A 26,635-nucleotide genomic window follows, 5' to 3' on the forward strand; every position below is an offset into this window, starting at 1 on the left:
TGTAACGTACATGGCTCGTGTTGTCTCAAAGGATGGGTTGGCTCTTGATCCAGCTCATAGCCAGAAAGTAAGAGACTGGCCAACTCCTAAATCTGCTACTGAAGTACGAGCATTTTTGGGCTTGTGTAGTTATTACAAGCGCTTTCTTCGAAACTATGCTTTTAAGGCTCAACCCTTACACAGACTAACCCACAAAGACGTTAGATTTGAGTGGACCGATGTGTGTTCAGCAGCCTTTCTGCAGCTGAAAGAAGCTCTGACATCTCCTCCTGTCATGGCATTCATACTAAGTACAGGTGTGTCTAATACAGCGATTGGTGCTGTCCTGTCTCAAATTCAAGACGGCAAAGAGCGGATTGTTGCATACGCTAGTCACGTACTTACCTCGACTGAATGAAAATGGTCCACTTATGACAAAGAACTGTGGGCAATAGTTTGGTCATTCAGGCATTTTCATCACTACTTGAGTAACTCCCCTTTTACAATTGTCACTGATCACAAACCTCTTGTTGGCCTGAGGAAATTGAACTTTGACACTGATCCCACAGGACGTAGAGGTCGGAGGGCTATGGAGCTCGATCCGTATGAATGGGTGATCATTCACAAAGATGGCAAGAGACATACTAATGGGGATGCCATGTCTCGAATTCCTGTAGTTTCGTCTATGATGCCGCAACCCCTCACACAGACAGTATCCATTGAAATGGATGACTTACCTGTCACTTCCCAGACGACAGTTTCTGTTAGTGCCAACAGTACAGAAAGTAAACCTAAGGTGGAGTCACAAATTTGTCTGACCGAATGTGATGACAGTTTTTCTGAGTCTACTGTAAATGTGTTGTGTACCTCTTTGGGTGATGAGGGAAAAGATATGGCATACTATCAGAAAACAGGTGCTTTGCTCTCACAGGTCTATAGTTGGGTTGAAAATCGAAAGAGACCTAATCTTAGGCAGGTAAAAGGGAAATTGAGACAACTTTGGTGGCAGGTTCCACATATGGTGTTGAACGGTGGAGTGCTGTGTCGTACGGCCTGTAGTGCCCCAGGTAAATCTCAAATTTATCAGGTGGTCATTCCTGATGTTCTCATTTAGGACACTTTATATTATTTGCATGGCGATCCCTGTGCTGGACACTACAGTGCTGAACGCACACTTAAAAGAGCTCAGAGTTTGTGTTTTTGGCCAGGAATGAAAAGTGTCATTGAACAGCATTGTGAGTCGTGTGAAGCTTGTGAGTCTCGGAAAAAGCCTGTTCCTCAGTGAGGGGCACCACTCCAGTCTATTAGTGCTGTGAGACCTTTTCAGTTTGTGTGTACTGATATCACAGAACTGCCTGTCACATCCAGTGGTAATAGGTATGGGTTGGTAGTGCAAGATCATTTCACTAAATATGTTAACGCATATCCTATGGTGGACCAAACAGCCAGTACAGTAGCACGGTTGTTGTCTGAACAGTACATACCTGAACACGGTGTTCCGGAGGAATTAGTCTCTGATCAGGGACGTCAGTATGAGTCAGAGATTTTGCAGGACATCTGTAAGAGATTAAAAATAAAAAAGATGAGAACTACGCCTTACCACCCTCGTGGTAACGGAATGGTAGAACGGTTCAATAGAACTGAAGGATCAGTTAGCTAAGGTTCTCTTTCATAGTGATGGCGAGTGGGACCAGTACTTATCTGCAGTTGTACTGTCATTTAATGCTACACCTCATCCTAGCACTGGGTACTCACCATTCTTCTGGGCTCATGGTCGTGAACCTTGTTTACCAGCACATGTATGGCTTGATTCTCCTTCAGGTGGAGCTGTGGACACTCCACAGACTTATGGTTCATCTCTAGCCAATCGTATGGAAACGGTGTTCCAAGAAGTGCTTAACACTAGTGCTGATCAGCGACTCAAGCATGAGTACTACTTTAATAGGTATGAGAAATTCAGACCTTTTAAAGTTGGTGACCTGGTGGAGCCAAAATGGACAGGACCATATCGGGTGGTTACGGTGGACATGGCTGGTATTATTTACCCCATGGTGGACATGAGAAATGTAAATGCAGAACCTAAGGTTGTTCGCTATGAACGCTTTAAGCCTTACAGGTCCAGGTGGAAGGAACCAACTCTCACTTCCACATGTGCTGGTCAAGATGTGGACAAAAGTGTTCAGTGGTTGAGACTGCTATACACAGCTTTATCTGGTTTTCTCCCTTTATCATCAGGAGGGCCACTGGTTGGTGAAAATGGGGCTCCTGCACTCTCCTCTGTTCCTTGTGTACGTAGGCCTTCAGGTCGCATGGTGCGAGTTCCTCATTCTGTACGGCAGCCACTTCAATTGGTTGAACATGCCTCCTCAGTAGTTGGGGAGCAGGCATCGGAAGGTGTGGTCACTCATTCAGGACGTGTTGCTAAAAGGCCTAGGAAGTTTTCTTGTTAAAAAGAAAATGGGCATAGATTGTACTTTTTTTTGGTTTCAAGGATTTACAATGTAAGAACACTTGCATTTTCACATTGTGTAATTTTTTTTCCCTATTCTGCACAAAATCTGTGATTGTTTGTGGTATGATGTTGAAAAAAAAACAAACAAAAAAAAAAACAACAAAACACACAAGGTGATAACTTTTATTTTGTTCAATGGTTACGAACCATTTAATATTGTCTGCTATGGCATGTTGTATCCCTTATATGTCCTGTTCACTGTGACATTTAAAAAAAAAAATGAGCGTGACTGCAGTGTGTGTCTCACCATATGAGCTCTGACAAATAAAATAAGTCAGTAAAGTTCCATATTTCCGTGTATGCCTGCATTAATACGATGGACCCACTTACAAGAGACTGGAGCTTCCTCCTATGTTCCACAGCCCCTCTTACAATATCTTTCAGGGAGTAGGAACATTTTTTGCATAACTTTCCAACAAAAAATCACTTACAGCACCTTCAAATATTGATCTGTTTCCCACCCACACCTATTATATCGCTTCTGAAGATATGGATTTAACCACTGGAGTCGTAGGGATTACTTTTATGCAAGCTTTATGTTATTTTTGGAGCTTAAAAGTTCTGGTCACCATTCAGTTGCATTGTACGGACCTACAGAGCAGAAATATTCTTACAGAATCATTGTTTTGTTCTACAGAAGAAAGTCAAACACATCTGGGATGGCATGAGGGTGAGTAAATAATGAGATTAATTTCAATTTTTAGGTGAACTATCCCTTTAAAAACAAAGAGTTACTGGCTGTTTGACTTGTAACTTTTTTTTAAGAATGGCAACAAAACATATGGCTTAAATTGTAAAACAGACAGTCTGACCCTCGCTGTTTTTTAATCTGACTGACTAATAATGATGAAAGTGTTTGTTTTTCTTTAGAACTCCATGTAGCGAACGATATGTGAACTAGTACTTGCATTAGTTTCCAAAACGAGTGTAAATCTAATAAATTATGCTACGAGTGATACAATGGCACAATGTTTGGTGGAAATATGTTAGGAAAAAACAGCTTAATAATTCCATTGTCATATAATGACAAAAATGATAAAGCTTTTGCTGAATTCATTCTCCCTTCCACCTATTACGACAACATGAAAAGGCACCTAGGCTTTCTTCCACTAATTTGACCTGAAAGCAACTGGCATGACTAGAGAGAGATAAAGATAGAAGGAACAGGAAGGAATGGAAGATATGATATAGTGATGCTCTTTGAATGGGTCTGAGGACTATCTCTCTAATAAGATCCAGGAGAGAAGCAGGTCAGCTGCATGTTTTACAGCACCGGAGTTAAGGAGAGAACAGGGTGCAATAAAACGGTGGAGATGCCATAAAGGCGGATTCTCCCTCTCTCTATTTCTCTCTCTTTTTCTCTAACATCATTCTCTTGCCAGATGATGTTCAGTGCTGCATTTGAAACAAATCAAACCAAATGGATTTTTTAAGAATCTATGAATGTATATTTATTCAATAGCAATAAAGCCCAAATGTCCAAATGATGAATGACTCAATCATTTTCCTCAATGGAGAAGAATTTATTTTATGTCAGGGTCCTGATTAGTAACCAAACAATTATTATACTGTATTGCAATGAGTTTGGTATAAAGTGATGTGCCCAAACAGAACACGTTGCTGGATCAACATTCCCATCAACCAATCAGATAGTACAGATAGGCTTGGGTCTGAAATTAAAGGGATAGTTCGACCAGAAATGCAAGTTATATCATCATTTACTCAGGAATGTTGTTCCAGAACCAACAAATGATCCAGAAACATGTCAGATTTGGATAAATTATATTGTGTAATGACTTTGTGGCAATATGTAGATCATGCAAATGTTCCCAACAGTTGAACAGTCAGCAACTATGAAAACATCAAATATGAAGACATGCATATCTGAGTCATTTCTTCAAGCTTGTGAAGTCAACACGACACATGTGAACTTGGCCACACAGAAACCATTTCTTTGTCTCTGCAGCTCAAGCTATAGAAAGGATAATTTAATTAAGTCAATCTATTTTCTGTGGGCTAGATTGCAACATAGTAATTCCGCAACATAATAGGCACTCCAATGTAACAAGTGGCCATCTGGTGTAATTCTGTACTCCAGAACTCTTTTCAGACACTCCACTGTTTATGCAAATGAGCTCTGTTTCTAATAATGTCTACAAATTAGCACTTCTTCTATCACTTCCCTTACCACACCCCTTCTAATGAGCCCCACCCCCTGCCAGCCCCAGATGTCCCTCCCACCTCGTTGTCAATGGGTGCCACAAAGTTTCTGCTCTACATCGCCTTGGTGACCATATTTTCAGCTGGCACTGATTTACTATCTGTCCTTGGTTGCCATGCCAACCCCCCTGTAAGGAGGAGCCTCCACTAGGCATGCATGATTTTGACAAATTGTAACAAAATGGTCTTCACTGTCTCAATCTCCATCAAAGCTTTCCCTTTACCATTGCATTTTTTTCTGCTAATTATCTCTTGTAAAATAGTGTCAGAGGAAGTCTATGCTTCATCAGCATCACGTTGTTGACATGAAACAGAGTGTTCCACTGCTTTGAGATGAATCTGATATATAATTCAATGCAGAAAAAAAGACACAACACACTTCAGCTATGTGTAAGTCTAATTCCTGTCAGAGCCACACATTGGCGTAGAATTGGCAGGTGGAAGGGGGGACAACCCCCTCCCCCCCCCCCAATGCTGTGAAGGGGGTGATTCAATCATGCTTCCGTCCTTGTTCATATATTTTTTTCAGCATGAAAATAATTTAGTATAAGATAACTTGCAATTGTGTTACTGTGAGTCTGTCATAATCTGACAAAAAATCTGAAGTCCCCACTCCATTGTTGGTATCAACCCACCCCCCCCCCCAAATGTTCAAAACCAAATCTACGCCATTGAAGCCACCAATGCACTGGGTCTCATTCACCGTGCATGCGCCCGTATTTGTGCATAAAACCTGTTTGCAAATGTTTTTACAAATAATTTTCAGATTAAGTACTTTTAATTTCACACAGTGCCTTAAAAAAACAACAGCAAAAAAAACAACAACATTGAACAGACACTGTAAAATGCGACACATCATCCAAAGTTGTGTACAATGTCCAACAATTTAAAAACAATTGCAAGACAGAATGCAATAACGCATTATGTGTGAACTGCCCCTAAATCTACCTCGGACAGAATGACACACTTGACTGCAAAATGCATTTCTGTGGACTGTAGGCCAGTGAACAAACAATTAATTGGCTTATAAAGCCATAACACTACAATGTGTTTGAATTATCTTCATTTTGGGGCTTTTCTCAGAAAATACTGAAATTTCAGATTCATTTGACTAATCAATGAATATCATGTAATTTACAGACTAATCACAAATTCGGCAACAGTAGGTCGAAAGTTCTGTTGCTGTAATCAGTCTGTGCTTATCGAAATTCAGATCACTGCCCTCCGGTGACTGAAGCTGGAAGTGTTGTTGAACATCACAGTTTCCGGGTTCACGTGTCCTCAGAGTGGCATCAAAAGTGAGTTGTATTTTTTGTTGAAAATGACATACAGTTAATAGAAATGCATATTTTATTTACTCTACCCTATCCCAAACCCCAACACTAAACCTAACCATCAGTGGAGTAAAAATTTAAATTTAAGGGGAAAATGTAACCTTCGCATCATGCTCACCATTGTTTGTGAACACGATTACTTCCTGGTTCCCACGAGACCAGAACTCGTGTGTCTGAGGTTGCTTGCACTAAATGGAAAGGTGATCACATCTGAATTTATGAAAAAAAAAATTGTCTGATAGGGGATGGTGCTTGACAGTAATTCAGCAGAATGGGGTTGATTTCAGGGTACATAAACTTTTGAAAGCAACAATGCTGATAATGTTGACGGGCCTAATTATTATTCTTGGAAATTTGATAACTAAGTGACCATACAAAAAATCTTATTTCATAGTAAGAACATTTATGTGCTTTATAGTTCAATCTGGGATAGGCTCGGCATTAAAATGCTGATCACATGTAGTCTAGGCTATTGTGTTTCAACTGGTTTTAAGAATGCCTATATGAGTGGCTTTACACAGAGATATTGCTGTGTGTACTCTCAGCAAGAGCGCTGGGCAGAAAACCCTTATATGGAGATGGTTTGGGCATGTTTATGCTAATTACAAACATACACACTCCAACATTTATAATAATCCAGATTCATCAATATTACAACAAATGTATGTGCGCACTTATTTTCATTAATTTTTTTTGTATTCTGTGTGAGAACCTTTTCTACATGCATAAATACGCAACCTAGACCCATTGCACTTAATGCATCTCAGCTATGTGTGAGACTTATTTCCTTCAGATACACAAATAGACACACTCGGCTGCTATTTCTGTTTGCTTCAGTGTGTAGGAGTACACTTCCCTAATTGAGATGAAACTTGGTGTTACCCAGTTTTCTGTTTGGATTCTCAAAACTAGTCATGCCACTCAAGTGTTGCATTGTTATAATGACTTCACAATAAAGACTCTAAGAGCATCTCTCTGCTAGACTTGTTTAAAATGTCAATAGAAGCAGCAATTTTATGTCTAACAGTCCAACAAACAGGCATAGCTTGGTGACCTGTGGCAACTTTTCCATGTCTATTCATATTTAAAAACCTCAATGGATTTTATACTTGGTATCTCTGAAGCTCTTGGTGAAATGTATTTTATCCATTGAAGTGAATCAACGACTGATGATTGAAATACATTAAATAAACAGATATGGCGTGAACACCACATGGCCTTTTCTATCAGTGGCTAAGGGATTTTTAAAGGACATTACTGTCAGTGTTTTCATGGCAGCAGAACTTAAATGGCTGAAGGATATTTTGGGGATGAATTCCTTTGGCTGTTGGAGCAATGAAGTTGATGGAGACAGAAGAGCAAGGGAGACGGAGAGAGAAGAAGAAGAAAAAAAGAGCACTCACAAAAATGCAAGTGTGTTTACTAAGCTATGCTGTATAAATGGGGAAATACCACCAAATAAAGTGTAATATAATTTTTATAAAGAAATTTTAAATTTAATTTTAGACAGATAGAAAGACAGACACTTATAGAAAAGGCCATGTGGCGTTCGTGCCATATCTGTTTTTTTTTTTTTTTATGTATTTCAATCATCAGTTGTTGATTCACTTCAATGGATAAAATACATTTCACCAAGAATAGACAGACAGACAGACAGACAGACAGACAGATAGATAGATAGATAGATAGATAGATAGATCGATCTGAATCTGAGATAGTTCAAATCTGACAAAATTACACCTTAAATGGAAATGACGGACAATAAAAATATTCTGTTCACAAGTAAGTTTTATCTTGATTTTTCTTTGTTTTCTTCAAACACTATGAAAAAGTGGCAAAATTCCACACTAATTTATTTTTGTTTGAAAACTAGTTTTAGTGTCCTAATGTCATTTTTTTTCCAAAGCATGTTTTCAAATGTTTACAAAATGCCGTTCTATTGTGGACGAGAGATGTAAATGTTGCGCAATTAATGCATTTTCAATCAAAGATGTGGCCTTCTCCTCAAGCATGCTCTTCACTGGCATTGTTGACTCCATGGTAACCAAGTACACTAAATTTTGAAATGGTTGGTCATGGTGGAAATGTCGCCACAACTTAGAGTCATAATGTTTAAAAATATCTCAATTAATAAAAAAATAAAAAAATAAAAAATTAAATATATATATATATATATATATATATATATATATATATATATGGAAATATTTTATTTAACATTTTTGTTTAGATGTTTTAATTCCACAGTCCTTCTCATTTCAATGTTGTTTATATGTTGTTGTTTTTTTTAATTAATGTAATTCATATTTTATTATGGATTTTCATATTTTATAATTGAAAGTCTGGGGAAAGGGTAAAACAGAAAAATAAAAAATAAAATAATAAAAATAAAAAAAATTGAAAAGTAGCAAAAGTTAATAAAGGCATGGTTAAAAGTTTCCAAGACCAAAAAAAAAAAATAACTCCTGGGACATAAAAGTGTCCATAGTTAAAGAAACACCTACTGTAACTTTATACAGTATAAGCAGCACTGACCACCATTGCAACCCTAGTTTTGTAGCCGATCCCAAAAACAGAACTCAATACGACATGCACAGCTCCAACCAAGCTACACTGTTGTTTTGTGTAGTTGAGCTACAGCCTTCATCTGTCATATACATGACACAATGCGTTATCGAATATTTGAAGGAAGGACGTCAGCTGGGGAATTGTTAAATACATGTAGCACATCACCTCGGCTTGGTCTATCGCATTTTCTAGGTCAGGTCTGATAGTCCAACTTCGCAAAAATCAGACTGGTGCGATTTCAGTTGGACTAAAGCGTTTGCATGACATTTTAAAAAGACAAATTATTGTTCAAGTCTGTCTAAAATCAAACTTAAAGTTCATGTAAACGTACTGACTGCTGTATTCTGAGATAGGACACATCCTTAAAGAATCCTCTGACTGTGATTCAACCCTGACCCTTTGCCCTAAATGGAGAAGCCAGACTGGGCCTCTGTCCTAAAACTGGAAAATGCTGCCTTCGTAAACTGTATACGGAGGAAGGAACGGACCAAGACATGTCCGAATCCAATCTTTGCATCACATCCTATCTACTGAGATACTTTCATCTGATCTGTTTTTTCACATAAAAAAAAAACAAAACGTAGTGCTGTGACGTAGAGCTGCCTCTGAAGCCTGTCCGAAACCAGTTTCCGGAGGTACCTTCGTACACAAAAATTGTCTGTTAAGCAGTGCTGGGTAAGATACTCAAAATAAGTAATCCACTCAAATTACTAATTACTTCTCTAAAGATGTAATCAGATTACTTTACTGATTACTTCATTTGAAAAATAATCACATTACTAATCATTTTACATTCGTTACTTTCTAAAACTTTTCTATATTTCCTCTTCTTTCATTGTCGCACACAATTCAGCTGTCACAGAATCGCTTACAGACATACATATGAATTAATATTTTAAATGTATTATACATATTACTTTAGTGCAAGTAATGTACTTAAAGTAATTTCTTTCATTTAAAGTCAGTAACTATAATCTAATTACAAGAATTTAAAAGTAATATGTTATATTACTTTTTTTACTATATAGTAATAAATTACATTAATTACTTTTTCATTGGATACACCCAACACTGCAGTTAAGTCATTGACTGATTGGTCAGCAAGGCAACAAGGCAGCTATTTTAGGATTCGGACGCAACCTGGGAGTAGATGTGTTCAGTTAAATATGAGAGGCTGACCAATGTATCTGCTGCGCACCACATTCACCAAACAAATGAGTCGAGATTATTTCCACAGGCCAGTCAGACGCATGGTGATGGGTGAGTGGGTGTGCAGTGCAAGGCCATGCCTGAGGCGCCACATTCTCCAGACAAATGAGGCGTGCAAATTCCGATTGGCCTCCTCAGACTCTGCTGTCGCACCCAGAACATGCTTTAGACCATTGGCCCTGAAACTTATGCAAGCTCGCACTTATATTTCCAAATGGAGGCTCAGCTAGTTAGGTCACATGACCACACAACGTTGCATGTTTCTTGGCATCCAGTTATCATCTCGGAAATGGAAATTCCATCATCATTTACTCATGATGTACAAATGGACATTCTTCTGTGGAATGCAAAATATGTTATGCAGTATGTTAGTCTCAGTCACCATTCACTTTCATTGCATCGTTTTTTCCATACAATGAAAGTAAATGGTGACTGAGATTGTCATTCTGTCTGACATGTCCTTTTGTTTTCCAGGCTAAAAAAACAGCATGGGGGTGACTAAATAATGATTAAATTATTTAATTTTGTGTTAACTTTCCCTTTAAGTCATTATTCAGTGGAAATCTTGAAAACCCCTCCTCCGCAGCTATCGGTTCATTCCTCACAGTAGAAAGGGATGGTCAAATCAAATGGATAGCATCAAGGGATAAAGCATCCCACACAGACTTCTCTCTCTCTCTCTCTATTTTTAATTAATTAATTATTATTATTATTATTATTATTAGATAATCTCCACATGTACATTTGTGACGTTATCATCTGCCTCACTGCCACCTGGTTTGATTTATTTGTGTAATTAAGCAGAATTGTTTCTGACACACAAATGCTGTATTGATCAGGTGTGCCTGGAGGGGAGGAAAGGGTTGTGGGATGGCATCGCTGAGGAGATGTAAAAGATCCACTCTTACGATCAATGTTTAGAGAATTACATTATGTACTCTGTGTGTGTGTGCATGTGTGTTCAGTTTCTTGACTTATGTCAGTAAGTAACTACCTAGCAACCACCTAGAACACCCTAGCAACCACATACAGTAGCAACACCTTAGCATCCATTCAGAATACCTTTGCAACCAAATAGCAATTACTTAGTCAACCATCCACAAAACTCTTGTGGCAAGTTTTGTACGGGCAAGCACCACTGAAATTTTCTATTCAGGAAATTATTGATGATTGTGATGTTTAACCTCTGGTGAACTCGATTTATGCAGTCAGAACTGCTGTTCCATTCACAGATGCATCTGTTCAGCACCAAGGACAGCGGCCAATCGCAAGCACATGGCTTGGAGGTAAAGGGCACGTCTGTGGTGTATGGCAAGGCACAGCTGTAGACAGTCAGAGCTCATCAAGAAAGTCGCCTGGATGGCACTTATGGTAATTCACTTGGAGGAAAAAGGCAAATGCTGTTGGCTCCCATCATCATTTCCTAAAAGGAGGGGTAGGTGATATAGCTAAAATAATTAGATCTCAAAATTTTTCTGCCTTTTGACAACAACTTGATATTTTGATATATATGTACAGCTGAAGTCAGAAGTTTACATACATTTTTTAACCACTCCACAGATTTAATATTAGCAAACTATAGTTTTGGCAAGTCGTTTAGGACATCTAATGTGTGCGTGACACGAGTAATTTTTCCAACAATTGTTTACAGACAGATTGTTTCACTTTTAATTGACTGTATCACAATTCCAGTGGGTCAGATGTTTACATACACTAAGTTAACTGTGCCTTTAAGCAGATTGAAAGATTCCAGAAAATTATGTCGTCTTTAGACAATTAGTCAATTAGCTTCTGATTCGAGGTGTACCTGTGGATATATTTTAAGGCCTACTTTCAAACTCAGTGCCTCTTTGCTTGACATCATGGGAAAATCAAAAGAAATTGGCTAAGACCTCAGAAAAAAAAAAGAAAAAACTGTGGACCTCCACAAGTCTGGTTCATCCTTGTGAGCAATTTCCAAATGCCTGAAGGTACCATGTTAATCTGGACAACAATAATACACAAGTATAAACACCATGGGACCACGCAGCCATCATACCACTCAGGAAGGAGACGCATTCTGTCTCCTAGAGGTGAACGTAGTTTGGTACGAAAAGTACAACTCAATCCCAGAACAACAGCAAAGGACCATGTGAAGATGCTGGAGGAAACAGGTAGACAAGTATCTATATCAACAGTAAAATGAGTCCTATATCGACATGACCTGAGAGGCTGCTCAGCAAGGAAGAAGCCACTGCTCAAAAACCACTATAAAAAAAGCCAGACTACAGTCTGCAAGTGCACATGGGGACAAAGATCTTATTTTTATGGAGAAATGTTCTCTGGTCTGATGAAACAAAAATTGGACTGTTTGGCCATAATGACCACCGTTATGTTTGAAGGAAAAATGGTGAGGCTTGCAAGCTGAAGAACACCATCCAAACCATGAAGCATGGGGGGTGGCTGCATCATATTGTGGGGGTGTTTTGCTGCAGGAGGGACTGATGCACTTCACAAAATAGATGGCATTATGAGGAAGGAAAATTATGTGGATATATTGAAGCAGCATCTCAAGACATCAGCCAGGAAGTTAAAGCTCGGTCGCAAATGGGTCTTCCAAATGAATAGTGACCCCAAGCATACCTCCAAAGTTGAGGCAAAATGGCTTTGGAGTGGCCATCACAAAGCCCTGACCTCAATCTGATTTTTGTGGGTAGAACTGAAAAAGCATGCACGAGCAAGGAGGCCTACAAACCTGACTCATTTACACCAGTTCTGTCTGGAGGATCTTGAATACTACTATTCTGATGCTAGTGAAACTTTGTAATACAGCACTTTTCGTACCACTGTCTCCTTAAGATGATTCGCTTACAATGTATTCCTCTTTTGTAAGTCGTTTTGGATAAAAGCGTCTGCCAAATTAATAAATGTAAATGTAAATGTATGTAAACTTATGACTTCAACTGTATCTACTCTGAAATGGCTTAAAATGGGTGCTTTTTATTTTCAAACAGAGGAACCATCATTCAACCATACATCTGTTGGAGCCAAAACAGATGCAAGGCAGTGAAATACAGTAAAAAAAAAAAAAAAAAAAAAAAAAAGAGGATCAAGACTGACATTTTAAATATTTCATTAAAAGCATCTACATATACAGTATGTCGATATATATTTAAAAAAATAAATAAATATTGCCAATAAATAACATGTGAAGTACATTTTCCAATGAATTTTGATGTAGTTACTGACATTATATTATATACAGTATATTAGGGCTGTCAATTTATAATAATAATAATAATAATAATAATAAAATCTAATTAATTACATGATGTGCTGAATAATTAATTTAATAATTTACAAATAATTGCATACCAATATTTACTGAGAAATGCCCCCCAAAAAAGGTACTTTAGAATTTAATAATTAAAATAATTATAAATATAACTATATTATATTACAGATAATTAAAATACATAACATCATATTGTGGCTACAGACAAGCGGAGCATTTACACAATACAAAAAAGTGTCTTTAAAAGTCAAAATATTGTTTATTTAATGGAATCTTGCTTCCTTAAGCTACACTTACATCAACACCTGCTGAAATACTACGTCACCCAAAGCTCCAAAGAGTTTTACATCCAGACCACCTGTATTTCTCCCATCACTAAACCCGGTCCACTTTCTCTAACCAGACCGTGTATGTCTTCGTTACTTGTCGGACTCTAAGGTTGTCAAGTGGGAAGGACAGATCTCTTTCGGGATGATAAAGTCAAGTGGCCATTTTCTACCTCTCAGTCATTTTATCTATTCGTCCCCCACTGCCAGGCTGTCACGTGACATGTGCTATCAAATACATTTGGTTTATTTGCTATTTTCTTCCAAAAAGAAGAAGAAAAAGAATGAAGATAAAAGTAATAAATAAATAATAATAATAATAATAAATAAATAAATAAATAAATAAATAAAAGTCAAATAAGATATGTCTTTGTCAATCAATCAAAACATGGTGAAAATTTTATTTGAAACAAGATTTAAAAAATGATAAATGCCTGGACAAAGCTACATCTTCAAGCGTATTTTTGTCTTTTGTATTACATCAAAACAAAGATTTTGCCCAAGGACAGCTCTCTCCAAAATCTCTTTGAACAATACTGTTCTGCATGTTGAGAAGGAGAGAGAAATTGTTAAATCTAGCAATAAGAATTTATGGTAGCAATAGATGCAGTTGAAATCCCCACAGGAGCGCAAAGACACCACTGTCACGTTACACTACATTTGTTGAATTAATAACAGATAATTTAGCTGCAGGTGCAGGCAGACACTCTGCTGCCGGCATTAAACCCAGCATCCAGGGCTTCATTCTGCCCTTTCTACCCTGATCTGAAATCAGTTTTCACTCAATGTATTTCCAATTTAAACTTGTGAAAGTGAAATTAAAGTGGGAAATAATGTGGGACTTTTTAATCCATAGAACATAAGATGTTTTGCAGAATAACCTGGTTAGTCTTTTCCAATCCAATTAAAGTGAAAAGGGACCATAAATGAAAAAAAAAAAAAAAAAAAAAGAAAAGCACAAAAAAAGTCTCATAAAAGTAGTACATTTGACATGTGTGCTTTAAACAGAGTCTTTTGATATCCATACAATAGTTTTGGGTGATGAACAGACTGAAGTTTCATTTGTTACTGGCTGAAAATCTTCCCCACCTCTGTAGCTCTCAAATCTGATTAGTATACGTTTAAATGTGACATGTCAAGACGTTTTGCTTGAGGTTTGATGTCAATTACATTGAATCATTAGTTTTCATGTGTATAGTCACCGATTGCCATTTATGTAAAACTTGCTGCAACATGTCTTTAATTGTTATAGTTAAAAGTATGCAAACAATTGGCAAAATAAATTCCTTTTAGTTTCACAAATTAACGAAAGCCATAAGCTAACAACACGAGGGTGAATAAACAATGACAGAAATTTATTTTTTGGGGTGAATTATACCTTAAAGAAAGTAAACAGCTTCAATTTGCATCTCATGTTTTACTTTATACCTACAGTATATGTCCAGTTCCGCTTTCATCACCTACAAAAATCCTTAGGAAAACTGATGTACACTGTACTCCAATAGTTTGGAATAATGTACAGATTTTGCTGTTTTGGGAGAAAATTGGTACTTTAAGTGGCATTCAACTGATCACAAAGTATAGTCAGCACATTACTGATGTAAAAAACAGCACCATCACTATTTTAAAAAAGTCATTTTTGATCAAACCTAGACAGGCCCTATTTCCAGAAGTCATCACTCCAACACCTTATTCTTGAGTAATCATGCTAAATTGCTAATTTGGTACTAGAAAATAATTTGCCATTATATCAAACACAGATGAAAGCTATTTGGTTTGTTAAATGAAGTTTAACTTTGTCTTTGTGTTTGTTTTTGAGTTGCCACAGTATGCAATAGACTGGCATGTCTTAAGGTCAATATTAGGTCACAAATGGCACAAAAAAAAAAACAAAAACAGCTTTCTCTAGAAACTCATCAGTCAATCAATGTTTTGAGGAATGAAGTCTATACAATGCTTGAAATTGCCAAAAAAAAAAAAAAAAAAAAAAGAAATGAAGATTTCATACAAAGGTGTACACTACAGTCTTCAAAGACAAAGGACAACTGGCTCTAACATGAACAGAAAGAGATGTGGAAGTCCCAGATGTACAACTAAACAAGAGGATAAGTACATCAGAGTCTCTAGTTTAAGAAATAGACACCTCACATGTCCTCAGCTGACAGCTTCATTGAATTCTACCCGCTCAACACCAGTTTCATGTACAACAGTAAAGAGAAGATTCAGGGGTGCAGGCCTTATGCGAAGAATTGCAAAGAAAAAGCCACTTTTGAAACAGAAAAACAAAAAGAAAATGTTAGAGTGGGTAAAGAAACACAGACATTGGACAACAGATAATTGGAAAAGAGTGTTATGGATCTTCACCCCATTGAGCTTTTGTGGGATCAGCTAGACTGTAAGGTGCATGAGAAGTGCCCGACAAGACAGACACATCTATGGCAAGTTCTACAGGAAGTGTGGGCTGAAATGTCACCTGAGTATCTGGACAAACTGACAGCTAGAATGCCAAGGATCTGCAAAGATGTCATTGCTGCACATGGAGGATTTTTTTTATGAGAACTCTTTGAAGTAGTTCAAGAAGTTCTGAACATTTTTTTCAAATTGTAATAGTAATTTTTCACATTATTAATGTGCTGACTATACATTGTGATCAGTTGAATGCCACTTTGGTGAATAAAAGTACCAATTTATTTCCATAAAAGCAAAATCTATACATTATTCCAAACTTTTGGCCGCCAGTGTGTCCAACCAATGCTTCTGCCACTAAAACACACAATAATTCCTTCAATATAACTAGTGCTGATCAAATGCCACTATGTATGAGTCAAAATGGTCTTCTGAGGAAGGTCATCTATTTGATGTTTGGGATGTTTTGGCCCTAATCGTTGTTGTGTTTAATTCAACAAAGCGATAGAAAAGGCTGAGACAACTAAGGTAAGGGAGCAGTTGCCTTCCAATGTCACCATCTGTTATTTATACAGTTGCCGCTTCCTGCGGGACACAGGGAAAGGCCACATATTGCAGAAAAAAAGAAAAGAAAAGAAAAAACATAAATCTATCACTTCAACTCATTATCTTTTTAAAATCAGTGGACCCAGGCTCCCCTCTCAGGGGAACCGTGCTGCCAGGGTAAGTTTGTGACAGACCAATAATTAATCTCGCTCCCATCAATAATCAATCATTCGATCAATCAATCAATCAATACATAAAATGTAATAAAATGAAACAAATGAAAGATACAGGGAGATAAATAATGATAGTATTATATACTGTGTGTGTATATATATATATATATATATATATATATATATATATATATATATATATAACTGCATTTCATTGGCCTTTGTACTGTACTCAACACACAATGAAAATAAAGTTGAATCTAATCTAATATATACAATTTTACAATGAATCATTTAGCTAAATGTTAGCTTTTTAACTTTAGTTTTGGGTGAGGTTAAACTTAACATTACTTAAAGGGTTAGTTCACCCAAAAAAAAAAAAAAAACAACATGAGGGTTAGTAAATTATGACAGAATTTAAATTTAAAATCACTATTGTATTTTTTTAAACACATTTTCATTTTATTCACAAAAGTTTGTTTGTGATGCATTAGAGAAATGACATTGAAGAACAGTCAGCAGTTTTAGGTCTTAATTTTTCAGCTCTGATTATGCATACTGCACAGAATGCCCTTTCGTGTCCAAAAATGTTATAGATGTATAGGTATTAATGTTCTTTAAGTCTCCATATAGTCATTTTGCATATTCAACAGTTCAACTATAGAATTCACTGATTAGCTTGAGGTTTAATTAAAAAATGTTTGACCCCATCTTCCAAGCAAACATGCAAGACATAAAAAAAAAAAAAAAAAAAAAATAGAAGGCAGACATATGGACTAATTGTAATACAGTCCTGTTTGGTCTAATCTGTCTTCGCCTCCAATGAGACAGCTGTTGCCATTTCTGCTTGTGTACACCACATAAAATTCGGTCTTCAGACAGGGCACGGTGCCTGATCTCAAATCAGCCAAAGTGTGTTCCTCACAACCTGTTCCTGTACACTCACCTGCCAAGTCTTCCACCGTAATGCCAGCAGTTTCTGGACATCTTCACGCTCGGTTTCGCAGGCAGACTTCGCCCTGCGCACACAAAAGAGAAGAAATAAGAATTGTAGTTACGTTACAATAACAAACCATTTGGATGCTGCTTGTGTCAAGGCTCCAAATCGGGGAATGTTAACTCTAAAGGGGGCTTTGGAAATGCAAGAAGACTTTAAAAAATACTTTGTTTAAAAATGAATGAAAGTGGCACTGGAAGCCAGCCTCACTGTGTTCCACTGGTTAAAGGAATAGTTCACCCGACAAATGAGAAGTCTTACATTTTTGCTCACATTCATGTAGTTTAAAACCTGTATGCTGTTAATTTTTCAGTGGAACATAAAAGTAGACATTTTTGAAGAATCTAGAATTCAAAATTTCTACACCAGCATGTTTGCATGCACGTTCTTAGACCGATTATGCTAAATTAGCCGACGTGTGGTCATGTTAAGGGATAGTTCACACAAAAATTTTAATTCTCTCATCATTTACTCACAGATGTGTATGACTTTGTCTTCTGCTTAACACAAACAAATATTTTTAGAAGAATATCTCAGCTCTGTAGGTCCATACAATGCAAGTGGATAGTGGCCAGACCTTTGAAGCTCCAAAAATCACATATAGGCCACATAAAAGTAATCCATAAGACTCCAGTGGTTAAATCAATATCTTCAGAAGTGATATAATAGGTGTGGGTGAGAAACAGAGCAATAATTTAGTCTTTTTTTTTACTGTAACTCTCCACTTTCACTTTCACTTTCACATTCTTTCACATTTTGAAAGTGAAAGTAAAGTGGAGATATATGTTAAAAAAAAGATATTCTGCTTAAAATATTTGTTTGTGTACTGCAGAAGAAAGAAAGCCATACACATTTGGGATGGCATGAGGGTGAGAAAAAGATGAAAGAATTAGAATTTTTGGATGAACTATCCCTTTAAACAGTTTTCCTTTTTCAGGGTAAGGTCATAAACAGTTTAACCCTTAAATGCATGGTAATTTTCACAAACACTCTTACATATTCGTGTCTTTAGAGACCCGGCACTTATTTCTATCAAAAATGGATGTACAAAATGCCCAGATAGTGTAAAATTGTTTAAATATTTTCAAAACAATTAGAAAACAATAAAATAAAATAATTTTGATATATTTTGATGTTTTATTTTTCATAAATTAAAGAGATAATGCAACAAAACAGGACAAATCAAGAACAGGCTTAATTACTTTCACACTGAAATTTCATGAGATGCAACTGGCTGTCAAACACATATTCAGCTACACATAACACATAATCTACACGTGTCATGTATGCGCAACTTATGTGTAGCTTATGTGTATCTTATGTGTATTTTCCCAAGCACTTGTTGAGTCTAAATAGATGCACAACTTACTATTTCAGTAGTACACCCAAATGACAATAGTCTTATCATCATTTTCATGTGTTGTACTTGCTATAAGTTTACTTTGTTTATGTTGTTTCAAGGCAATCGCTGAAACATCAGTGCCAAACTGAGTAAGAAATAACGTCTTGGTTACTGATGTAACCTCTGTTCCCTGATGGAGGGAACGAGACGTTGTGTCGATGTAGTGACACTAGGGGTTCGATCTTGGAATTTGCATGCCACTCTCCGCCCCGGACATACGGGTATAAAAGGAGATGGCGTGCATCACTCATTCAGATTTATGCTGAGGAGCTGATAGAGAGTCTCAGCCATGTCAGCAGCCGGTTCAGCACCGCAGCAGGAGGGACACAACGTCTCATTCCCTCCATCAGGGAACAGAGGTTACATCAGTAACCAAGACTTTCCCTGTCTGTCACTCACTCGACGTTGTGTCGATGTAGTGACACTAGGGGTTCCTATAGGAAACGCTGCAGGTGCTGAACCGTGTCACGAGGCATGGAAGAGTGAACATGGGCAAGCTGCTGCATGCCTCGCAGTGAGCGCTCAACCATGTCGTGACCTTCCAGCGAGTTAAGTAAGGCGTCTCCCAAGTCTCGTTAAGGGGGGAGAAGGCACTTACCCAAGTAGGCTACTGGCGGTGCCTTTCTTCATTTTCTGTTAAGCAATCTCCCGCCAAGCACTTTCTAGAATAATGCTGGGAAGTGCTCTTCCCACTCCAGGAAGGAGAGCACTACGGAGACAACATCCTGCCAGAGGGAGGTTAACATGTGGAGCATACCTGACATGGACTTACCAACGGGGAAGTAAACATATGGAATGATACCACAGGAGGACCCTATCTACAGAGAGGGTACGCAGCACAGTGGGCGAGACAGAGAAAGCTCTGATGAGGGGAAATGCAGGTTTCACCAAAGGGGGAAACCGAATAGTGGAAGCTCATCATACGGGATTACCAAAGGGGAATCACCACGCATGGAGCACTGAGCCCAAGCACACGGGCTCACCTGAAAAGGGGAATACCACGAGTACTGGGCCTGGTGACGTAACTCCTCCGTCGAGTTCGTCACTGGACAGTGCTAAAGAATTAAAGAGGTGTCCGGAGTTCACCAGTACGGGGAACTGTTGTGCACAAAAAGTGCACATTATCACCTTTGAAAAAGGGGAAAGGCGCAATGCAAGCGGTACACCCAACCGGCCACACGGTCTACCTGCTGTTACCGCGTAACACTCGGGTCAAAACCGGGTCTATGCATAGGTTATAAAACCTCGCAAAGGTATTGGGCATAGCCCAACCCACAGCTCTGCATATGTCTGCTAGAGAGGCCCCCCTTGCCAGTGCCCAGGAGGGCGCAACACCTCTAGTGGAGTGCGCCCGGACCCCCAAGGGGCACGGCAAGTCCTGAGACTGGTATGCGAGAGAAATGGCATCCACAATCCAATGGGCCAACCTCTGCTTGGAGACAGCTTTCCCCTTCTGCTGTCCTCCAAATCAGACAAAGAGCTGCTCCGAGCATCTAAAGCTCTGCGTGCGGTCCAGATAGATGCGCAGGGCGTGAACTGGACACAGCAATGACAAGGCTGGGTCTTCCTCCTCTGAAGGGAACGTAAACCGAAGAAAGGGTCTGTGTCGAGGAAGGATCAATATGTGAAAGTACGCGTCGTTCAGGTCGATGGCCGCGAACCAATCCTGATGTCGTATTTATGCCAGGATGCGCTTCTGTTTTAACATACTGAATGGAAGCCTGTGTAAGGCCTTGTTAAGGGCACGCAGGTCCAATATTGGGCGTGACCCGCCCCCTCACTTGTGCACGATAAAATAAGGGCTGTAGAAGCCCTTGCGCAACTCGGCTATGGGGACGGGCTCTATTGCTCCCTTCGCCAGAAGGGTGGCAACTTCCGCCCGAAGGACGGGGGTACCCTCGCCCCGAAGGACGGGGGTACCCTCGCCCCCGCACCATAGTGGAGAGGTTGCCATTGAACTGGGGCGGGCGTCTGGTGAACTGGATCATGTAGCCGAGGCGAATCATCCTGATGAGCCACTGTGAGGGGCTGGAGAGCTCTAACCAGGCCTCTAGCCTCCGTGACAACGGCACCAGGGGGGACGTGCTGCTCCGCAAGCCCGCAATGGTGGCCGGTGACTGGGGTGGGCGAGCAGCCCCAGAGACCAGCACACTTACCTGTTCACCGGCTGTCTCTCGACAGAGAATGAGGGAACAAGAAGTACTCGTGTTCGCCTGATTAACCGGAAAGACTTCCAGCGCCTGGCCGTTGTGAGTGCACTGGCCCAGGGAATGAGGAAACTGCTCTTTTATTGACCATGTGGGTGCCGAGACCCAGAGGGCACTCGGCGATGTCATACTCCCCACACACTGGCCCAGGGGCGATGGTGGGGCTGGAGAGATGTCCCGGGCCAGACCGTTCAGGAGCAGTCGCCTCATCCCTGGGCGGGCCATGTCAGGACCACCTCGAAGCCCGTCTGGGGTTCTTGGGGGCTGACTGACAGGCAGGTGGAGCTGATTTCCTGCGGGAGGCCGGCTTGCGGGCTCCAATGGTACAGGAGCAGGGGCCAGCACCGCAGGGGAACGGCTCTGGTGAGAAGCAGACGGGGTGCGGGACCTCAGTGGCCTGAAGGCGGACAGGTCGCAGGATGTGTTTAATTGCCTCGGTCTGCTTTCTCACCGTCGAGAACTGATGGGCGAAATCCTCAATGGTGTCGCCAAAAAGCCCCCATTGGGAGATGGGCGCATCAAGAAAGCGGACTTTCTCTGCGTCACGCATCTCTGCAAGGTTGAGCCACAAGTGCTGCTCTTGGACCACAAGCGTGGACATCGTCCGCCACAGAGTGCGCGCCATGACCTTCGTTGCTCGTAAGGCGAGGTCGATCACAGTGCACAGTTCCTGCATCAGCCCTAGGTAGGTCCTACCCTCGTGCAGTTCTTTTAGCGCCTTGGCCTGGTGGACCTGCAGGATGGCCATGGCGTGCAGGGCAGAAGCGGCTTGACCCGTGGCCTTGTAAGCCTTCATCATTAAAGAGGAAGAGAACTTACAGGCCTTTGGAAGGGAGCCTTGGTCGGTCATGCCAGGTGGCTGCGCTCTGTGGGCATAAATGCACTGCTACGGCATGCTCTACCTGCGGAAGTTCGACATATCCCTTAGCCACTCCGCCGTCAAGGGTAGTCAGAGTAGACGAGCCCGCGAAGCGTGTACGGGCAGTAGAAGGTGCCTTCCACAAATTCGTTATCTTCTTGTGCACTTCCGGGAAGAAATGCACCGGGCCCATAAACCAATCATCCAGCCGCGAATGCTCAGGACAGGGTGGAGGGTTCCACTTCAGCCTGATGTTTGCAGCCGCCCTGGCAAGCACGGCTGCCATCTCAGCAACCAACTCATCCTGTGCTCTACCTCCCATGGGCGGGAGCTCAGAAGATTCATCTGCTTCCAATAGCAGAAGCCCACCCTCGATGCCACGACCGAAAGCTCATCCTCATCGTGAGCTGCGAACGACACATTAAACCCACCCTGAGGGAGACCGCCTGCATCGCTTGACAGCTCGCCCGGACAGAACGAACATGCTGGGGGATGGGAGGTCCGCGGGGGCTGAGCCGGCGGAAACACTCCCATGTCCACATCCAGATCGCCCGCGGTGCTTGCCAACCTGGCCGGCTGAGCATCAGCCCAGGACAGACCGGGTTGGGGAGCAGCCGCGGTGCTCCTTGCTTCATGAAGAAGGAAGTGAGCCATGACCGCAACGTTCTCATGGGCATGTTCTCGCAATGAGAACATAACCCTTCCACGAAAGCCACCTCGGTGTGCTGGCGCCCCAGACAGGCAGATTTCATGGGTATCCGGAGGGGAGAGATAACAGTCACATCCAGTAGTGCAAACACGGAAGGACATATTTAAAAAGATGCCAAGCATTTGCGCGAGCTCTTTTAGAAGGAAATATACTCTTTCTAATATACTCTTTTAGCACCTGCAGACTCAGGCTGCCGAAGCGCCCAGGAGAAACACAGCACTCAACCGTGTGAGGGTGACCACTGATATGCACCGTAAGAATCCAGCAGCGTAGCAAAGAGTGAGAGGACGAACACAGATGCATTCGGCTCCGAAGAAAAAATCTGAATGAGTGATGCACCCCATCTCGTTTTATACCCGTATGTCCGGGGCGGAGAGTGGCATGCAAATTCCACTCGCCAAATTTCATTGGCCTTTTCCATTTTAAGCAAAGGTGGTTGGGGCTCTCAAGATCGAACCCCTAGTGTCACTACATCGACACAATGTCGAGTGAGTGACAGACAGGAAACGTATATTATGTATGTGTACACGCATATAAAATACTGATAATTCACCATTGTTGATAGTTCATTGTTGCACAGAAAGTCCACGTGATATAGTATTTATTTGTATGGATATACTACTCATTTCTCTTGTAATACACAAATAAACAAAAAACAGAAAAATTCTGTTCCTCACATATAGCTATTGTATAGCTTTAGAAGATGTGGAATCATGGGAGACGCAGGTCATAGAGATTGATATTCTATGTCCCCATTCACTTTTCAACGTCTTGTCTATTTTCATGGAGCTTCATTGTTGTTTTTTTGTCCTTTTTGGAGCTTGACACACACGGGCACTTTGAAAAAGTCATACGGACAGAGCTTTGTAAAGATTCATGCATACAAGATGACATAAGGGTGAGTAAATAATGACAAAATTTAGTTTTTGGTGTAAACTTTTTGGGGTTAGTCATTGATGATGAGTGATGGCGGTGTGCATGCACGCAGCGGCTGAACCGGCTCTGATGAAAACTGAAAAAAATAAAATAAATAAAAAATGCTCTTGTTTATTGTTTATTACATTTGTGAAGTGTGCCTTGTTTTGTCTGTAATTGTGCACTGCAGACCAGGTGAATCGCCATTTCATTCCACTGTATACTTGTATATTGGCTGGAATGACAATAATTTGAAACTAATCTTTTAATTTTTTACAGCAGAAGCAACATATTTACGTACACTATAATGTAGGCACCTATTGTATAAATTATTATAAGATAACCCTACTTTCTGTCTTTTAAAACTGACTGGCTAGGCACAGTTTTCTGAACACAGGAGTTGACGTAGACACCACTGTTGCTTAAGCAGAAATATTTCTGATCCTCACATTTCTCATGTCTAAGTGGCTTTGGTAAGTCGATACTGGGGTTATCTCTACAGTTTGCAAAGAGATATTTTAGGAAATGCAGAGAATACTCTACTTTTCAAAATTTACAGTAGAGTTGATTCCAGTTTTTGTCTATTTAGTCAAATCAATGGTTTTACTAAAGCAAATTACAGTTTGCATATGGTGGTTTCTGTGCTTTAAAATGGTTAAAACCTTGTGTGTAATTTTCATCACATGTAACCACTCCAATTGACTGATTGCATTTTTTTTTTTTTTAAACCCAGCAGTGGTGTGAATTAAACTAAACTCAAATACACTGAAGCTGAAAAAAAAAAAAATGCACTTGAGTTTGCACACACACACACACACACACACACACATATATATATATATATATATATATATATATATATATATATATACTGTATGTCAGAATCAGATCAGAATCAGAATGAGCTTTATTGCCAAGTATGCTTACACATAAAAGGAATTTGTCTTGGTGAGAGAAACAGTGCACAAACAATATAACAACAAGACAGAGATAATAAAAAAAAAAAAGAATAAAAATTAAAAGTGAATAGAAAATAAAAGTATATATAGAAATACACAGTAAGACAAAAACTAATATATATATATATATATATATATATTAGTTTTTGTCTTACTGTGTATTTCTATATATACTTTCTATATATACTTTACATACGTATTTGTACACGTATGTACAAATACAAATCTGTTATATACAGATAGTGCAAGGGAATGTAATGGCAGAGCAGAAAGGATATGTTGGATAAATATAAATAGACTAAGCTGTGTATTTCACATAGTTATTGCTCAATGGGGCTGTTTTAACTGTTCATGAGATGGATGGCCTGAGGGAAAATAACTGTTCTTGTGCCTGATGGTTCTGGTGCTCAGTGCTCTGTAGTGCCAGCCAGAAGGCATCAGTTCAAAAAGGTAGTGGGCTGGGTGAGTGGGGTCCAGAGTGATTTTTACAGCCCTTTTCCTGATCAATTTCGCCATGCGCATCATTCCTCAAGGCCGCTCCTTCATTTCCCGCCTCCTCACACTAGCCCATTCCGTAAACAACCTCTCCAACAACATATCAATCGATGACGGCTGCCACTCGGACCTCCTCTTCTGGTCACAGCTATTAAATCACTGGAATGGCATTTATTTTTTTCACAATGAAAAACCTGAATCTTCGGATGACACGTCTCTTTTTACAGACACGGCTGTCTCCGTAGGATTCAGGGGATATTTTCAAGGATCATGGTTTGCAGGGAAATGGCCAGACGAATTTCTCAATATAGCTTTCAATGCTCCCTCATCCACTCTCTTCGAAATTTACCCCATCGTCATGGCCATCGTTATATGGGGTTCCCTCTGGATACGCAAATGCGTCGTAGTTTTTTGCGACAATTCCGTGGTTGTCACTATAATCAATAAAGGCCAATCTTCCTCTAGCCTCATTATGTCCCTTATGAGACGTCTGACATGGTAGAGCATTAATTGCAACTTCATTATCTCAGCCAGACACATTCCTGGGTTTTTCAATGTAATCGCTGACTCCCTCTCTCATTTTCGCTTCCAGGAGTTCCACACTCTATGCCCCTCCGCCGGCAAAAAAACCCATCCCCTGCTGACCCCTCTCAGACCTCCTGCTGGATTAAGCCCTTCTTTATTACCCCATTTAAATTCTGCTACAACCCTCATGAAGAAAGGACTTGCCCAGTCCACACTCACTTCCTATAACTCCGCCTGGACCCATTATTCCTCCTTCTGCCAAACACACTGTACTCCTCTATTTCCCGTTCTGATCTCCACAGTTTGCGCATTCATTTCCTTTTGCTTTCACACTAGACTTCTCAACAAAATGGTAGCCGGCATTCAATTTCATGCCAGATGCCACTCTCCTGATATCCCCAGCACCTTCTCCAGTCCCTCCATTCGACTGCTGCTTAAAGGAGTCAAAAAATCCCGCCCCTCCCTCCCCAACAAGAGGTTACCTATCACCTTAGACATCTTTCACCTCATGATTTCTTCACTCAGATCAGGCCTCTTCACAAATTATATCAATATTCTTTTAGAAGCAGTCTTCTTGTTAGCTTTTTATGGGTTTCTGAGGTGCGGAGAATTCACTACTAACTCACTCTCCTTTTTGCCTTCTCGCAAACTTTCCTTTTCCCCTAATTTTTTCTCCCTTTTTCTCAAACAATCGAAATCAGATCACTCTGGGTGCGGTCGGAAAATAACCTTATCAAAAATCTCTGCCCCTTCACCTCCATGGTTAAATAACTGCAAACTCATGGTTCCAAGTACAACTTCTTCGGACCGCCAGACGGGGCTTACGCCAAAGAGAGACATTACATTTCTATTTTATATTCATCAAATAAATGTCATCTTAAATTTCACTCAAGTCTGTGAGTCTTCCTGACAGAAGTGAATTTCTCCAGTCTCACTAACTGCTGGCTATCTGTCAGAAAGCTGGTGATCCACTGACAGATAGAGGTTGGAAGAGAGAGTTGGTTTAATTTAGTCTGGAGA

General features: G+C 40.0%; 1 protein-coding gene across 1 annotated transcript in view; it reads right to left on the minus strand.

Moving 5' to 3' along the window:
• The window catches only part of lrrc4ca (leucine rich repeat containing 4C, genome duplicate a), a 94,749-nt gene that overhangs the window by 15,059 nt on the left and 53,055 nt on the right, over positions 1-26,635 (minus strand). Inside the window, exon 2 of the mRNA XM_051689698.1 lies at positions 17,494-17,566. The gene's annotated coding sequence lies outside the window, so the exon portion shown is untranslated. The remainder of the gene's footprint in view (positions 1-17,493; positions 17,567-26,635) is intronic.

The sequence above is a fragment of the Myxocyprinus asiaticus genome, chromosome 46 (genome assembly GCF_019703515.2).
Source record: "Myxocyprinus asiaticus isolate MX2 ecotype Aquarium Trade chromosome 46, UBuf_Myxa_2, whole genome shotgun sequence".
NCBI lineage: Eukaryota > Metazoa > Chordata > Actinopteri > Cypriniformes > Catostomidae > Myxocyprinus > Myxocyprinus asiaticus.